This window comes from Sceloporus occidentalis, unplaced genomic scaffold (assembly GCF_023333645.1).
Source record: "Sceloporus occidentalis isolate IW3139 unplaced genomic scaffold, rSceOcc1.0.p SCAF_6, whole genome shotgun sequence".
Taxonomy (NCBI): domain Eukaryota; kingdom Metazoa; phylum Chordata; class Lepidosauria; order Squamata; family Phrynosomatidae; genus Sceloporus; species Sceloporus occidentalis.
In genome coordinates this window covers 110,278,331-110,292,089 of record NW_028316986.1, presented here as the reverse complement: position 1 = coordinate 110,292,089, position 13,759 = coordinate 110,278,331, and the positions used below count along the sequence as shown (strand labels likewise).

At 40.5% G+C, this 13,759-nt stretch overlaps 1 protein-coding gene across 2 annotated transcripts in view; it reads left to right on the top strand.

The window, feature by feature from the left end:
* Window positions 1–13,759, top strand: part of GRIK2 (glutamate ionotropic receptor kainate type subunit 2) — a 655,273-nt gene that overhangs the window by 546,243 nt on the left and 95,271 nt on the right. The gene's annotated exons all lie outside the window — the stretch shown is intronic.

Here is a 13,759-nt window from a genome sequence, read left to right as displayed (position 1 = left end):
CTGAAAAGAACAAATTAATTTTTTAAAATTGCATAATTAAACAATAACTGCATAAAAACAACCCTTCACCATGCATTTGTTTTATTTCAGTTTCACATCTCAGGGAACAGAACTAGTTTAAGGCAAGCTGAAAGAAGAAGCACCTATGTACCTTTTAAAGGGTGCATAATTACTCAGTCAATTTCATTTTCCTAGTTTGGTTCATATCAGAACTATAGCAAGCTGCTTCCCAGAGATTTAAAGTGTGCTGTGGCAGAACATATTCAAAAGCTAGCTTGAAGACACTCCTAAGACTCATTGCCATTCACCCTATTAAGCGCCTGATAAAAAGTAAAAGCCCGAAAGCTGCCAGAATGGATATATTTCACGCAAGTTATTTTTATAAAAAATATCAAAGTTGCGGGAGGGAGAGATGGGAGGGGAAGAGTGGGAAGGAAGGGGGGGAGTGACTATAAGCCAGGAATAAAAATAACATCATATTTTTATGCTCAATTTCTTTCTCTCTGACATTTCTCAGATACCTTTAATTAATCCTTGCTGGGATTGGGAACCAACCATTACCTAATACAATTGTCTCAGCTGGAAGGAGCTGATTGAATGGGGGGAACAGTAAGATATTTGAGTTCTTTCTGAATACACATGTGGTTGACCTAGATGGCATACATTCCAATTGTCCCATTTTGGCAGGGACATTCCCAATTAATCTGCTATGGTCCTACTTTTTCAGATGCTTTTAAAACGTCCCAGTTTCTCTTTCCTCTCCCAACTTTCTCCCTTCATCCTCATCTTATTTCAATTGCTACATACTGAGTCCAAAGTGGGAATGTTGTTTCTGCTCAATTAATTCATCAGGGGGACAGAAGAGGGAGCAAAATGTTGCCCTTCCCAGAAGATTCAGGCAAAAGCAAACTGCTGCAGTTTGTGTGTTCTTCCTCCTTAGTAACTTTTTGCCATCTGGATCTCACTCTGATGTTGTTTGGCTGCAAGTGTCCCAATTGTCATCTGTGAAAATCTTGAGGGTATGAGATGACATTGAGTGCTATAGAAGAATAAGACCAGTGATTGCTAAACTTTGATCTTCCAGGTGTTTGGGATTTCAAATTATTGAAGACCCAGCTAGCTTAAGCAGTGGTCAGAAATTCTAGGAGCTGAAGTCCAAAACATCTGGAGAACCAAAGTTTGGGAACCACTGAATTAGACCAAGCCCTGTATAAAAAGAAGGTGTATATGGGTGGCGGGTGTATGTGTCAATATGTATAGGTAAGCTTTGCTTACTGTTTTCACTGCACATGTTCATCACAGGTTGTCAATTGACAATGGCCACTCTGAGTGTCCAACACTTCACCTGGATCTATGTTTTGAATGCAAACTCCAGTTAATGGTGACAAACATGTTCAATTCATTTTAGTGGGTATACTCTAAGTGGGAGTAATACTTTATTTAGCCCTAGTTCATAACAAAAAGGATCGAGACACAATTTACAATTCTTATGGAACACTCAAAAGGCTTTGAAGAGCATTCTGACCAAGCACTCCAAATATACTTTGTAGTGCTTGCTTTTACCTCTAATTCTATTAACACCACCTCTTGCTCAAAAGCCTCAAATGTACCTTTGTGGCAAGGTGAAACAGTAGTAATGGATACTCTCAGTACATTATTGTTTGTGTGTGTGTGTATATATGGACTTTTGTCTACAAGTCCCAGAATGCCTAGAAAGAAATTGATTCTCCATGCATAACCTGAAACCATCTGTACTTGAAAATATGTCAGACTCTTCAGTTATTCATAAGGTATTTGGAGACCTTTTGTTCCAGATTTTGATCCAAAATACTCTGCAGAAATAATCCAGTTTGAGACTGCTTTAACTGCCCTATCACTTCTTTTTGCTGTGAACATACTCCCAAAATACCTTTTTACTGTTCTTAACCTCTCTAGCAAGCCTGAGCTCATTCTGCGCTTTAGCTCTTATGACTTTGGGGCTAGACAGACGGATGACTCCACACCGCCCGTCTTTCCCCCTCATCGGTGCCACAGCACCGATACGTTGTCAAATGAAGCTTCTTTTTTGTAGCGCCACAAACTGGAAGGGGTGCCACCATGATGCCACTTCCTGTCTGCAGTTTGTGGACACAGCACCATTATGGCGGCCCCATGTGGACCGGAGGCCACCATGATGGTGCCACTGTTGTGCGCTAGGGTTAGGGAGTGTGCGGTTGCTGCATGCACCCGAACCCTAGTTTCAGCACCGGCACACCACTTCCTGCCCATCTATCTCAGGCCTTTGTCCCTACATGTGCTCGCTATTTGTTTAAATTCTTCTGTCATGATTTGACACTTTTTCTATTTCTCATACATGCCCCATTTAAAACTTGGCTTCATTGAAAGTTCTTTAGTAATCCATCCTGGTTTCTTGAACAACGTTCCATTTTCCCTCCTGACTGGAACTGTTTGAAATTGTCCCTTCAGCATCTCCCTTTTAAGCAACTTCCATCCATCCTGAACTCCCTTCTCTTTTAGTATTCTGACCACGGGATCACCCCTAGTATTTCTCTGAAATCAGCTTTTCTAAAGTCTACAATGCATGTCTAACTATGCCTGGCTTCTCCTTTCCACTGTATAACAAATTCCAGGAGAACATGATCACTCCCGCCTAAGGATCCCACCACTTGTACCTCATTAACCAGGTCATCCCTATTGGTTAGGATCAGATCTAAAATAGCTGACCCCCTTGTTGCTTCTTCCACCTTTTGGAGAATGAAATTGTCTTCCAGGCAATTTGCTAGACCTTGATGTTTTGGCTGAGTTTGACTTCCAGTAAATATCAGTTGATAAACTTGGATATCCATTGAAACAAACTGGAGAATTGTACATGGACAGAATTTAGCTGCAGTTGATTTTTTTTTTCCTATGCATGTACCCATGCAACCTGGATTGGAAATATAAGCTCCCATATTTATATGAATGTAGTTTTTCAATAGCTCATCAACCATCACTTATATTTGGGATTTCTTTTGAGAAAATCATTACCTTTGTTTTTTTCTAACATCCACATCTAACAAATTAATTCTACCATGTTCTATTATAGTACTTCTCAATCTATGGTCCTTCCAGATGTTTTCAGGTTAAACTACCAGAAATCCCAATGAGCAGGCTCTATGGTTTTGAATTCTGGGAGCTGAAGTCACAAACATCTGTAGCACCAAAGTTTGAGAGCCACATTTTATTATGGCGAGGGGATTCTTGATGCAGTGGTATGAAAAGTTAGCTTTGGAATGCTTGGTAAATATCATGTTTCTTTTACAACTTTAATAGTAATATTTAGAAGTGATAGACTTTTTAAAGATCACTCTGAAAGGCTTTGAAGACTTTGGAAAATCTTTTAGAGATTACCGTAGAGGGGGATGCAGAAGGCTTTTGTAATTAGAATGGTCTCTGATAAGGTGGGCTTTCGTGGTCTCAACAACAACAGCATAACATCATATCCCACTGATTATGCAATGGTATGATGTCATATTATTGAATATGTAATGAATGAAGGATCAGTGAAACTGAAAACAAATGTCAACCAAGTAGCAGCATAAAGGGGGAAAACAGGAACAAATAGCCGTGAAAAAGTTAAGCCTATGGCTTTTTACATGTATACTTTTCAAGACAATTGAACCAGCAAAACAATCAGGTCAGTCCTAGTCTTTTAAAAATAATGGAAAAATCTCTCCTTTAATTTCTTATCTTCATGCAGAGAAGGCAAGATAGAGAAAAACTGCCTGAAAGGATTGTCCCTGTCTTCAAAGCATTATTTCACATAGCTTTCTTGTTTATCTTTCATTTCTACATAGATTTTTGCTTTTACTATTGGTAGCACCTTTCACTGACCCACACCACACATGTATATTATCTCCTGGCAGGTGCTTAAGCAGACAGACTTATTGCTCAGTTTGTTAGCCACTCTGAGCAATAAGATTTCAGTCAAAATCCAGTGTGCCCACTGCTTCTTGAATGTACAAATTGCACTGCATGGAATGAAACACATTCATTTGCTTAGGAAAAACATCTGATTTAATATGTTTTGGTGCCTGGCTAGTATCTCTTTTTGAAGTTTGGGTGGTAGTGTTTTCAGAGAGAATAGGATAAGGGTTTATATTTCTTCTTCTCTGGAGGTCTTTAAACAGAGGATGGATTATTCTCTCAGAAGTATTATGATGGTATGGCAGGGGTTGGAACTAGTTGGCCCTTGTGGTCCTTTCCAACCCTAACCCTATCATATTATTTTTGGGGAATTTGTTGATTGACCTCTTCTCAGATTTCCCATTATTAGGAATGGAAACATTATTCAGAAGTATTCAAGAAAATGTTCAAAAATATTGAGGTTTTCTACACACACACACACACACACACACACACAATCCACGTGCAAATTTTGTACAGAATGTCTGCATGCCTGCATGTTGTTTCAGTCCTTAGTAAAGACAAAGATAAATTCATGCTTTGTATTCATGCTCAAAATGGAGGACATTTTGGAATTCCTTCTAGATAGAAGGCTGAAATGTATGACATGTCCTGCAAAAGGAGGACATCAGATCATCCTGCCAATTATAGAAATTCTTCACAGAAAATAATATTTCTGCAGAATATGCTATTTTCTGCACAAAAAAATCACACATGACTTTTGTGCAGAATAATTCCCAAATTGCTAAAAGTTTTTAAAACTGCAGTTTTCAATAACTTTCTCATAGCAGGAAGAAAAATGCTAAAGTTCCTCTTTGCTTAGTTCAGGAGTAAAATTCGACAAAAAATTTCCATTGTCCATCTTTGTATTTATATGTGGCTTTGGTTTTAAAACTTTTGGCGTTCAGGCCACCTTGGGTGTACTGATTTGCCTAATTAGTAAGAGATCTGTATGTCTGCCATTGCAGAGGATTTTAGAGTGTGTTTTGGGGGTCATAATTGTTTATAGAGAATGGCCAAACACAATGGGTTTTGCAGTGTGATTCTGGGGCTGACATGTACTCCATGGTGGCAGCAAATTAATTTATGCAGGTCAAGGATGAGGAGAATATAATTGAGGATTACTACCTGGCTGTGACGGATGTTTGAGACATTTTTTTGGACTTGTTCCATTTCTTCCTGAAGGGGTAGTTGCAGAAGGTCTTGCTTCTGGGTTTCCATCTTGTCCCTCATGGTGTTTAACATTTTTATGAATCCTCTGGGAGAAAGTTAGATATCTAGAATGTCATGGACTTTGACATTTGATTGCAAGTCAGGAGTGTCATGACCAAATCAGGCTGAACACTTATTTCCAGACTGGCAGTTCTATTAACTAGGAACACTTCTGTCTTGGATGGTTTATAGGTTAATTTGTTTGCCACATCCAGTCCATTACAGCTCATAGGCATCACTTTCAGTGGAGAATTCAGCCTTGTTTTTAGGAGACTTTACTCCTCTTGAAAACCTCACGTTCAAAATTTGGAATTGCCCTTGCCTATGCCATATGGATTGGGTTCAGACTATCTGAAAGAGTGCATACTTCAATATGAATGAATTCTGGGATATTTATAGTGGCTTTTCCCAAAGGCAGATTTGGTGAAGATACAAGAGAGGGCAGGGCTGTAGCTATGGAAAGCAAAATAAATTCTTTGCCTCACCAAATAAGAATCCTGATCTTCCCTCTCCCACCACAAGAAACTGGGGAAAAAAACAACCTCAGTCTATTCCTTGCCTAAGAAAACCCCATGAAACTCATGGGGTCACCTAAAGTCAACAGGTGATTTGAAGGCACACACAGTGGAATTTTCCTTCAGTCCCCAAATTTCTAACATTGCAGAGACTGAGACAATGAAAATCCTTCACAGCTAGAACGTATCTCTTCTGTGTATGCATTTCTTTGGTAACTTTGCCTGACCCTTTTATTAGATACTTAAATGGTATTTTTAAATGCTCAATTAAAGTTTTAAGTTTAGGAATTTGCAGACTGAAGGAACATTTCATTGGGGGAGCAGAATTCTTGTTTAGGTGGCAATAGCCTCATCCCTCCCCCAGCTTTAACTCCAACAGTGGACCTTCTGAGAGACTGTTCCCTTTCATGTTAACCCTATTTCTATTCTTTGTCTGCCAAAAAGCAAAGACTTTCTTATTTAGACAGGCTTTGGGTCACTAATTGCCTACTGCAGAAAAGTATTTTTCATGAGGGGAGGGATTGTATTATGTTTCGCTTTTGTTTGTTTGTTTTAAAATTATTTAATTTAATTTTCTGTTTGGTTTTAATATAGCAATAGCAAGTATGAAAGCTTTTAAAATTATTTTTCAGTTGCTGTTTCATGTTTTAACTTATTGGCTTGGACATAAAGATTTTCCTATGGGGACAGTTATTTCTAGAAGCCTCGGACAGATACAGATCCTGCACAAAAGATTCAGGCTGAGTCTACAGAAACTGTGGAGAGCAATGTCTCTGTATAGAGCAATGTGTCTACATTTGCATTCTTGACTCTTATTGTGTGTTTCTTTGTTTCAATATTATCTGGACTGTTATTGGATGATGTTTTTGGATCTTCCATATTTCACTTTACTGAATATCAGGGAGGACTTTGTTTTATGGTGGTCTTGGCTCTTGACCGATTCTCCTTAACTCAGGGGTAGGCAACCTTTTTGACCCGGGGGCCGGCTTGCTGTTCCTCAGACAACTGGGGGGCCGAAGCCAAAAATTAAATAATTAAATAAATAAATAATATAGGACAACATTTTCAAATGTAGGACACATTTTTTAAATGGAGGACATGCAAAAAAATTGATGCTTTTTAAAAAATGTTAATATAAATGCATGTTTCTTAGCCATGATCAAAATAGAGGACATTTGGGCATTATTCCTAGACAGATGACAGAAATGTACTTTCCTTTTGGTCAACCCCCCTCCCCCATTCCAAACAGCACATTTGGGCATTGAACATGGCTTTACTTAACATGGCCTCTTGCATATTTCAGAGGCTTACTGCATAACCAAACTCTTTGGGTTTCACACTGAACATGAGTTCACATGGCTATGCATATTTGACATGTAAAGCTGGTTTAACAAGAAGTGATTTGCCCTCGGTTTCATGTGTCTTGCACCAACTATACTTCTCAGAAGTGTGTACTTGGTCAAGGGACTTTGGTTTTTCTTCACTGCGCATGAGTTTGTAAAAATCAGAGCAACTTGCATTGGCCGTGCCTCAGAAGCTGGCTGATATCAATATCACCATCATCACCACCACCATCATTGTCACAACAAGGCAGCATTATAAGGACAAAAAACACACAGAAAGACAATTTGGAAAGTCACACTCTCTCGGCTTCAGAAAGTTTGGGCCCATATCACAAAAGCTGACTGATATCAATAAATAAGGGGTAAATATATAAATAAGGGGAAAATGTACATGGGAATACAGTTGCATCCAGGGGGAAAATGGGCATGGGAATACAGTTGCATCCAGGGGGAAAATGGGCATGGGAATACAGTTGCATCCAGGGGGGAAATGGGCATGGGAATACAGTTGCATCCAGGGGGGAAATGGGCATGGGAATATAATTAATTACATCCAGGGGGAAATGCATATTAGAAACGGCACCTTCTTCCTCCTCCTCCTCCTCCTCTTGTTGATCATTTTTGGAGCCAAAGGGAAACAGCCGTTCCTTTCCCTTCCCTCTGGGCCAGAGGTCCTCCGCATCCTCCTGCTCTTCCCAAGTTTCACTTTCTCATTGAGGCTGGCCAATGGCAGAGTGGTGCTAGAAACAGCCCCGCCCCCGCCATTTTTCTATTGGCCAGCCCCTGCCAGGCTCCCTGAAGAGAAGGAGCTGCTCTTTGCAAGGCGTGCGCGCGCGCAAACAAGGACTTGCAGGAGGTGCCTCCGGCCGGGGGAAGGAGAGCACAGGGGCAGAGGAGGAGGAGGCAGAGGAGGCTGCCGACTGGCCCAAAGGCCTTGGCGGCGGCGGCGCCTGCGGCAGGACCGTGCGGGGGCCGGATCTGGCTCCTCCCCGGGCCGGATCCGGCCCGCGGGCCGTAGGTTGCCGATGCATGCCTTAACTGATCTCTCTTCTCTCTGTCTATGTGATGGTTCAGCAATATTGACTTTGGACTGCTTGAAATCATTAGTAGGTTTTCCCTGCTTTGAATCAAGATAGAAGGAAGATGAAGTTCAGACTAGAATCCATGGGAGATTCACCATTCCACTGCCATGGTAGCCAGCAGCCACCACTGGTGGCTGAGTAGCTGACATGGTAGCCTACAGGGTAGCCTGTTTTGGGAGAAAAGTCAGTGCGATAAAATCAGGCTAACCTCTGAATTTGAGCCAAATTTGGAAGAGGTAAGTCGGGCACCGGAGGTGGTACTATAAGCTCCTGAGTATCAGATCCAGGAAGGAAAAGGTGAGTGATAGGAGCCCAAAGGTTGCAACTGCAGAGTGAACCTAAATAGGGGTTCCATCATACTTACCCAGGTGTTTATCACATTGAGGTTGTTGGAGCTAAGATCAGGGGTGACTGCGAGTCAAATGATGTGAATTGATGTTATAACGTGAGTGTTTTATCACACTTGGTTGCCCTTCCGTTGCCTTTCCGAATCGAGGGGAAATTGAATCCAAGGCAAATCACAGGATGCGGATTCATGCAAAGCGGAGTGAATGCAAATTGTATTACCACAACGGTACATACCATACGGATTCAACTATTCGAATTGGGACCCTTGCACATGCTCAGTGGGGCTCTGGATGCATCCTGAACCTTTGCACTTCCGGGGTGAAGAAGGGTTCCATTTTCAAGTGAATGACAGCTTCACCTTTCTTCCTCCCTTCTATTTTCCCATCCCTGGCAGCCAAATTCAAAGGGGTCCTCCATGTCAGAGCCCCCATCCATTTCAGCCACATCAACATCTATCCTCTTGTCATTCTCCTCATCTATCTACATCTCTCCTTCCCTTTGTAACAGTTGCCTTCTCTTAGGTTGCATCCACACTGGGGAGATAATCTGGTTTAATTCCACTTTAACTGTCCTGGCTCAGTGCTATGGAATTCTGGGAGTACCATCTCTCCCACCAGCCTGCTGTTTCTTTCCCTTCAGATCTGTCATCTGGATTGAAATCTACCTTCCATCCCTTTCCAGTTTCATGTGAATACATCTGCACTAGGAAATAACCAGTTTGACTTCACTTTAACTGTCCTGGCTCAGTGCTGTGGAATTCTGGAACCTGTAGTGTCCTGAGACATTAAGTCTTCTCTGCCAGAGAGCTCTGGTGCCTCAGCAAAGTAATATCTTAAATTATTATTATTATTATTATTATTATTATTATTATTATTATTATTAAAATTAGTTATTAATATTATTATTATTTTAAAATAATAAATTATTATTTTTAAAATAAATTATTATTATTATTATTATTATTATTATGGGAGTTGGAGTTTGTTGTGGGGTCTTTGGCTCGAGGCTATGGAATTCTGGGAGTTCCATCTTTCCCTCCAGCTCCTGTTTCTTTCCCTTCAGATCAGTCATCTGGATCTACCTTCCATCCCTAGCCTCACGTGAATGATAGGGAATGTCACCTATCTCTAAATGTCCTGCTTCATCCGGATGTATCACCCACCGGCAAAATTATTATTATTATTGTTGTTGTTGTTGTTGTTGTTATTATTATTGATTTGCAGTGAAAGAATTTTTTAATAATAATAAATTTCTTTCACTGCAAAATAATCAGTGTAGAAACTGCAGTTCTACTTGGAAGTAAATCCTGCCTCCACCTTGGTCCCACTTTGGAGGACATCCTGCCCCCCACCCCCATAGAGTCCTTTAGAAACTTTACTAACCCCACTCTCTCTCTTTGCCCCCTCTTTTCCCTTTCTCTCTCGCCCCCCATATCCCCCCCTCCTCACCTGCATGTCTCCTGTCCACATTAAAATGTGAATGCATTCATTCAGGGGGGAGCACTGGAAGCAAATGGAGCAAAATTGCAGCATGGCATCATGGGAAATTTGCAGCCCGGGGGTTTTGCGGTGGTGTACCAGAGTACAAGCAAAGTTGTATTCCACACCAGACCGATTTACAGTGAATTCGAAGCGAGCCTCAATGAGAATCCTGTCAATTCACTTATTTAGCGGACTCCCCAAAATGAGGAGCCAGTAAGGATTCAGTCCAGAAGCACCGCAGAAGTCTCATGGGAGGAGCTACCATTGAAAGGAACCAGGTGTGAAAATACAATAATGTGAATTCACATTGCTCGATTTGCAATCACCCTGGATATGAGCTGGAAAAACCCTGTTTGATAAACACCCCAGACTTTTTATTGTTTGCAGCCCCCTTCCTGTAATTAGTATAAGAATGGGCTAGCATGAAAGGCATGGCTATACTCAGTTACCAATGAGCCTTGTTTCTGTCTGGAGAAAATTTTCATCATTCTGGTCTTATGAGCTGATCTTATGTGCAATTTAACTTCCGACTGAATTTTCTCAGGAGGACAGCCTGAGAGATTGACAATATTAACTCTAGCAAGATAGGATCTTGAAAATGTAAATTGTATGATTGAATCATGCAAGGTGCTTATGAATGCAGGGTAGACTTTTTATTGTTATTAACTCTTTTTCTTGTGAACCCTAGTAGAAGGATTACAAGCTAAAACATAAGGGGGGGGGACTACCTAGGATATTAAAAAGCTGCTACCTCTGCTAGTTTCTTCCAGACTTTTTCATTAAAGTAGAAAACATTTTTCAGTAATATGTTTTCCAAAGTTCCCGTCTTTATGAGATTCTTGAAAAGCTTGATCATCTTAGTACAGTACTTCTAAGGTACCAATCAGCTATTGCTCTCCCCCTTATTGTGCAGACATAGTGAAAGCGCTTAAACAAGTTCATGGTAATATGCACAGAATGGCTGTTTCTCATCAGCATATACACGTGAAAATTATTAGTTAAAATGTTTCACCTGTGTTAGTGTTGTGCTGAAATTTTCTTTTACATTTTTCTACCATTCTCATTCAGTTTGACAGAAAAAAATCACATCTGTGGGATGAAAATGTTCAAAGGAAGAGAAAAAGATCAGAGAAATTCGCATGAGTAAGGTTCAGGATTCTTGCACTTATCTTACTTATGAAGTAGATGAGAGGTGTGCATGAGCATCCTGTGTTATATTGTAAAGCCATCCCTGTGGCAGGCAGCAGGGTATTGGCTTCCCACACTTCAGTAAAAGCCCAGGGGAAGAGATCATAATGTAACTTCTCCAAAGAAGATTTATCACATCAGGCAGTGAGGGAGACTACAGAGTGCATGTGCAGCAGGAAAAAAGACATATCTGCTATTAAATTTGCCTATTTAAATGCACCGCCGGTTCTCCTTGGCAGCCAACAAGCAGTCTGGACAAAGGAGGATGACAATTTTGATCCCTTCCCACCAGCGAGCAAGTCTGCAAAAAGTACTTGCAACAGGTATTCTGCTTCTGATTGTTGCCATCTTGCTTTCAGACAGAAGGAGTTTGGTAATATCATCCTTTTTGGTAATATCATCCTGAAGAGACCTCCAATTTTGAACAGCAGTTCTGCTGGCTTTAAAGTGGACAGGGGGTGGGTGAATTAGGAGGCATTACTTAGTTATTCACATGTAAGTAAATATCTGATGCAGAACATTTGCAAATATATTCATGCACACACTCATGCGTGTACGCGTGCGTGCACACACACACAGATTATTTCTAGCCAATTTAGTCTAGTGGCAATTGTTGGCTTGCATGTCACTATGGCAAATAATACATTCCAGGTTCATAGAATTAGTAGCATAGATTGTTCCTTTAAAATCAAGAGCAGACTGACTGTGTGCTCGACATGGAAGCTTAATTCTTAAGAATTAAGAACCTTAATTCTAAAGAAGCCACTTTAGCCATGAGGTAACCTAAGGTTAAATCTACACTGCTTTAACTGCCATAACTCATTGCTATGGAATTATGGGATTTGTAGATTTGTGAGATATTTAGCCTTCTCTGTCAGATAGCTCTGGTGCCACAACAAACTACAAATCCTAGGATAACATAGGATGGAGCTATGACAGTTAAAGTGCTGTCAAACTGCATTAATTCTGCAGTGTGGCAACAGACTCAGATAAGTCCTATTTGTTTCATCTCTGTCCCTCTCTCTACTTGCCAACAACAACATGTAGGTAATATCAGACTATCTTACAAGGATAGCGTATGATTAGTGTATGCTCACTTGAAATGTATGGTAATAACTCCAGTTTGCATAAATTATGCTTAACATTTTATGATTATATTAACTTGGGTATCTTTAATCACATTTTACAAAATGTACATTCTCTTCAAAACTGTAAAGAAGATGCAGGTGTTGCTCAGCTCATGATGAATAAAGTACACATTTGTAAAATTAACAAAGTGAATGAAACTGGGTGCATGACAAAAATGTTCAAAAGGGGGGGGGGCATGGGAAGAATATATACCAAAGAGCTCTAGCGTACTAACAATGAATTAGTTATCATAATAAAGTAGACTAGTTTTATGGATGCATATACAAGGAAATAGCTTGAATCTCTTAGGTGATTTAATAGGTCTTTTAAAACAACTTGTGGTGAAGTATTGCTAAAATAGATTGCCTATAAAAGCAGCACATGAACAATAAAAGTTAGTTGATGGGAGAGCCAATGAATTAGAAAGGGCAGAAAGTTCAGGTGTGGATAGACAGCCATTTGTACACCTGTTAGGAGTTCTTTCTTTAATAATAGCTGTGGCTGTAATTCTTCATCCCAATTATATGCTTGGATCAATTGGTTCCAGTGAGATTTAAGTTTGTCGTAATCTTATAGTTACAATGGAAATGCATTGAAAAACTTCTTCTCTGGGGCTAGCACCAATAATCACCCAATACTTACCCTATGCAGTGTGCATACCACAAGACATTATGTTGTCTGAGCAAAATGTCCTCACCTCTCCCACTAATGTGTAGAGTATCCAGAGCAACCTAAGTTACCTTAGTGGTGAGGTAGATGGCTGATAAAAAGTGGTCACTCCTGCCACAATCGGGATGGGACTGTGATGACCGTATGACCCACTCCCAAAGCACCAGCCAGGAGTTAGTATTAATTGATCCCTTTTTACTCTATCCTTTGGAACAGAGTACATCTTTGGCATGTCTCCCAGCCACTTTTGAGGGCATGCATCATGTAAACACCATACCCTAAAGCAGCCAGGTGCTGCTTTATTTGGCCCATGTGTTCTGGGTCCTAAGAAAATCCTTTCTGTCCCTTTTCTCTCTTTGTTAGGTAGGCAGAGGTGGAAAGGAAAGGAAAGGAAGAAAGATGACAGTGTAGATAACTAACAACTTAGTACAGTCTGCCCTCCCCTTATGCGTGGGATCCATTCTGGACCACCACCACCACCACCACGAAAGTGAAAAACATGCAGATGCTCAAGTGAATGGGGCTTGTGCCCATAGCGTGCTTACCACTGCTTCATCTGATGTGGCTTTCAGCGTATGCTAGAAGCTGCGTAACAGGCACCCGCGTATGACACAGGCACACTGTATTGCTTCATGACAACCCAAATTTGCTACCTAAGGCTACTTTTGTAACTAATTTTTCCAGAATCCTCCAGCCAGCACATACTCATAGGAGGATTTGGAGAAGTGGGTAAAAAAACCAAACAGCTTTCCCCTGGGTTTTGTTGTATTCAATAGTATATAAATGTTTTATCCTAGGGAGGCCATAATTTAAAGCAAGAATGTGTCATGAGAGTAGCATTTATTTTT